This window comes from Corvus brachyrhynchos, unplaced genomic scaffold (genome assembly GCF_000691975.1).
Source record: "Corvus brachyrhynchos isolate BGI_N302 unplaced genomic scaffold, ASM69197v1 scaffold46, whole genome shotgun sequence".
Lineage (NCBI taxonomy): Eukaryota > Metazoa > Chordata > Aves > Passeriformes > Corvidae > Corvus > Corvus brachyrhynchos.
The window spans coordinates 1,994,907-2,000,087 of NW_008238838.1; positions in this window are offsets into that span (position 1 = coordinate 1,994,907).

Consider the following 5,181-nt stretch of genomic DNA (forward strand, 5'->3'; position numbering starts at 1 on the left):
CAGGCACTGCAGGCACAAGGAGTTTTGCTGCCGTTTCCAACCAGCATCCTGGGAGATCTGGCAGGATGTCTGGTAAACACAGCTGGAAAGTTGGCCTCTCACCTGCTCTAGGGGGAGAGGACGCCAGTGTGAGCCAGAGAGGGTCGTGCAGTATCCCTTCTCTGCCCCATGCACTGCATTTATGCCAAGGCACTATGGAGGGTGATGCCCCCACAAACCTCGCGCCCCTTTTCCCCCCAGCTGCAGTCCTGGGCTCCCTCTGCTCTCAATATCAAATTCCACCCACTTCCCCCTAAAAATGAGGAGGGATGACTTTTGCCTGACACACCTGCACTACAGCAGCCCCGATATCCCTCCCGCCTCAGCATCCCTGTGTCTGGGAGAGCCCTGCCCTGAGCCAGACACTGCCTGCCAGGAGCCTTCCAGCAGCAAACTGCACAGGCAGAGGGACAGGAAAAATAAATACGAATCAGAGCAAGGGGAACTGAAGTGGTTGTCTTTACCCTCGTAACACTGAAGGATTTAGGTTTCTGATACAGGCTCTTGCAAAGTCTCTGCTTACATTCCCTTTCATGGGAACCACTCAGAAGCTGAAGGCTGCAAAGATCCCCAAACGCTGGGGTTTATTTTTAATTATTATTTTGATGGGTGAAACTGCTCTTCCCCAGACACTGTTACTGTGGTATGCACAGAATGGTTTAACATTGCTGGACCCACCCAGAACAGAAGGATAGCAGGGAGCACCCACAGAACACCCCAGCACAACTCGCCTCCCTCCAACATGCTCCCCCAACGTGTGGGGAGCAATGTTCAGCCCAGCCTGGGGCTGTAGGAATTGTAGGATCCAATTATTGGTTGGATTTGGTTGGGCTTTTTCCCCTGCTTTCTCCCTAGAAGCCAACATTTCTGCAGAGGAGGGAAAAGAAGACAGAAATGCTGAGATTCTGGAGCGTGGACACATGGAAGGCAGCAAACCCAGGGTCAGACGCAAGGACTGTCCAGCTTTTAAAAATCAACTAGTAAAAACATCCCAGGCTGTCCTTTTCCCCCAAAGCACCATCTGTGAGCTCACCCCTGGCTTGGGTGCCCAGGGGCTGCTGGCTGCCCTGCCAGCTCCTCCTGTGGTTTCAAGCCCGGGGCAAGAATTCCCTTGCAAAAATGTGGGAGGCAGCCGAGGGAAATGGGGGGCAAGCCAGGGGAGAGTGGAATACCTTGCCAGCCTGCCTGCCCTCCTGCCTTCCTGGCTCTCTGTCCATCCCTGTTCCGTCTGCCACATGATTTTCCCCCCCTTTCTCTTTGCCGGGTATTTGGGGCTGAACCACAAAAGCAGCAATCACCCGTGTTCAAGGCAGGGGAAACTGAGGCACACCCAGACTGCCCCCACCTCCCCAGAGGCACCGATGAAGATGGAGTAAAACCCCATCCTGAGAGCATCCCAGAGCAGGAGTGCTACAGTTTGGGAGTCGCTTCAGTGGGAGCCAGCTCCCTTCAGGCTGCACAGTTCATTCCGAAGCCCTGAAATGCAGCAGCTGTTGAATGTCCTGGCGTCAGGCAAGTGCACCAGCCAGAGGAATATTTAGGGAGGCTCCCTGGTCCTCCAGCCCCCTGCCCCGAAGTGGATGCAGGCTCAGGGTCACACTCAGAGGACAAATCCCAGAAGAAAAGCTGGCGGATGGCAGCATCATCCTTGCAGGTCCCTCTTTGCAAAGATCCCCTTTAATCCCACTCCAGTTGCCTCTGGGATGGGTTTAGGAGGGGCTGGCTTCTTTTGTCAAGGGATTAAGCAAATATACCCACTCACGCTGCAAAATACCCTAAAGCAAGCCTAAGAGCCGGACATGAGGGGACGGGGGCTCCAGGGTGGCTTTGGATTTACCTCCAGTCGATCTGGGTGTGGGAGAGCCGGCAGCAGGACCCCGGCAATGCCCTGTGCCCTGCACTCCAGCACCTGTCTGGTCTTAGAGGGAAGGGTTTGCAACAGCACTCCTAAAACCTTGTACATCTGCCTGGAAAAAACACAGAAGTCAGCAAGGAATCCCAGCTTTTCCAGACTGATCTGATTCTGCTGTGGTCCTCAGTCATTACCAGCCCCTGGAATCAGGAACGGCAGATTCCTCACTTGCAAGAGGAGAAGGGAAAGGGGATCACAGCCATCGTGCTTGCGGAGGAAAGCCTGGAAATGCGTCTCATCTGCACCCAAGAGACTGGAGAAATCCCACCACAGGAATCCCGTTTGGCTGCCAACTGGCTGGGGATGCTGCAGCTGGGTTTTGGAACCGCCTGGTGCTTTAGGTGTCTTGGCAAATGTTCCTGAGCCATGCAGAGCATCCTTGCAAGTGCAGCCCAGCTGCAGGTGCTCGGCCCTTCTGCACAGCAGCAGAATCAGCCCCATCTCCTGCCTCAGCTCCCCCTACTCAAACCCCCACTTAATTCTGTGAGTGATGCTCACAGTCCCTTTGTTTTCAAGCATTTGGGATCCTCTGCAAGAAAAATGCAAAAACTCGTGTGTCCAGCCTGGAGCCTCGCTCCCATCCCTGTAGGAAGGCTCTTCCCAGTCACTGCAGGTTGAATCCTGCTCCATCCTCACAGGATTTATTGCCCAGCACTGTCCTGCTGCTAATGCCCCCCCAATACCCCATCCCCTGCAATCATCAAGCCCAAACAATGATTAAACCCCCAAATTTCAGGTCTAGTTCTGCTCTCCCTTCACCATTCCCTCCTGGTTTACACAAAAGTATTGATGAAGGTAGAATAAGCTCTTATTACCTAAATTAGGGCACCAGCTGAGCTATAAGGCTCAAATTGATTAGAAATAAATCACTAACAGCATTTTCCCACCAAGAGCATGGCATTGATTATAACTCACAACGCTTGAGCGCATCTTAGGGTGACTCTTCTGCTCGAGCTGTTATAACTTATGCAAGAAAATAACTGGGAATACAAACAATGCTGGTGACCTTTACTAAATATTTGGTAATTAAAGTGTGGTTACGGGAAGAAAAGTCATTATATAAATGTGGTTTGTTCTGACTCAACATTTCTACTCCCTGGGCATCTCCCCTAGTCAGCTCTCTAAGATCTCACCAGCACTTGCCACTGCTTTTTTCAACCCACAAAAAAGGTATTTAGGGAGAAGCACGATGGCTATGCTGCTCCCTGCATTTTTGTTCCAGAGAACAAAAGACACAGAAACACAGCAGGTGGCTTTTTGGTTGTTTTCAGCTGCTACACCAGAGCTGGTGGAAGTTTTCTCCCAAATATTTTAACATGCTGTTGCTCTATTCATCCAAAACAAGATCTTTAAAGGTTTCCCTCCCATCCCTGAGAGCTGATGCAAAGATACTGCTCTTGGGGCCAAGGAAATGATGGTAAAATGGGAACCAACCAGGCAGCATCATCCAGCCCAGGGCTGGAACAGCCAAACCAGGGCAGGCTGCCAGTGCTCCAGCCCCTTGGTTATGTGTAGGTGCCGTTTCCTCTCCTGCTGCCTTCACAGATTTACCCACAGGGTTGTTCCTTTTCCCCCAGCTCAGGCTGGGCATTACCAGGATTTCCCCAACCCAAATACATCACCTGATTTCTAGCAATTTAGAGACCCTTGGGTCTTGCTTTAAAACCATCTGGTGCCCAGCTGGGTGCAGAAGGTTCACGTACTATTTTTCTTGTCCTCCTGGGGAATCAGAGACCAACTTCACACTATAGGGAGGGTAATTCCCACCACCATTTATATGTCTGTTGCTTAAAGATCCAGCTTACTCCACTTCAAACTCTTTTCTGAGTGCTGTGAGCACTCAGGGTATCACCCCTCACTCACTGACCCTCTGCTATCTGCTCCTGGCAACCTGCCTTGGCAGCAAAACCAAGCAAGGGGCAAAACCAGAGTGATGCTGAGCAGCTGAAATCAGCTGGAGCCCCAAGGTTTAGCATTTCCCAAGGTCCAGCCTGGCCTGAGCAGGGCTGGCATTAAAACACTGCTTTGTTAGGAGCGGAGAAGCCCCTGGGGGAAGGATAAAGTCAGTAGAAGTGGCAAAGCCAGGCTGCCAAAGTGCAGCCCCTGGTTTCAGCTGCTCCCTGCTCTTGAGCTCCGGCTTCAAGAACTCTTTTCCCAGCCCCGAGCCCAAGCAACAGAGAATGAGCAATTTCAGTGCACAGTTATCCCTTGCAAAGACCGCAGAGCATTTCCCAGGGTGCAAACCTGAATTTGGACCTGAACCACCCATCCCTGCAGGGTAGGGGCGGGGAGCTGGCTTTGCCAGAGGCATGAAAAATGACCTGGTGCTGATGAATGAGGCACATCACGAGCCCTGGAGATGGGTGTGGGGGCTGAGGCACCACGGTCTCTGCTCCTGGGGTCTCCCCAAAGCCTGCTCGGGGCAGGGTCTCCGCAGACAGAGTGTTTAAGGAGGGTGAGAATTCCCGGCGCTGGTGGCTGAGGGGAAGAGGTGTAGCTGTTCATCCATCTGCTCAGCTGCTAACAGGTGGCTCAGGAGCGGGACTGCGCATTACTCAGCCCCTGGTTTATTTACTATCTGGCCCCGGCTCCCACCCGGAAGGGAGTTCAGCCCATTGCTTTGCAGCGCGGCTCTTTCCTTGTAGCAGGAAGGGCATTAACCCGCTCTGTTCCCCACCTTTGCGGACACCAGGCTGATGGGACATCACAGTGCCCGGTGTGTGCAGAAACAGGCTCGCCGGGATGGATGCTGGGTCTGGGAAAGGGTCCCCAAACACTGACTGAACCCCACAGATCAACACTGCAGCCTTTGCCCGGGGACTTACAGCCCCTACACAGCAAGGGAAGGTGGGCACCAAGGTCCCCCCGCCCCGCCCCTCGCCCGCTCAAAGTTGTCCCTGGTGTCCCGGGGCTGGGGGGACGGAGAGGGCGAGGGGGGACCCGGCAGCGGGCAGGCAAGCGGGAGGACAGGAGGGGACGGAGAGGCAGCAGGGCTGGGGGAGGAGAGGCAACGGGGATGGGGACAGGAGACAGCGGGATGAAGGGGATGAAGGGATGCATGCGTAGGGAGGACGGAGGATGGGGGGATGAAGGCGATAGAGACGCAGCGGGAACGCAGGAGTGAAGATGGGGGGAGGCGGAGAGGCGGCTGGGATGGGGACAGCAAGGGACGGAAGGATGCAGAGGCTGTGGGGACGAAAGAGCTGCAAACAGGACAGGCGCAAGCGAGG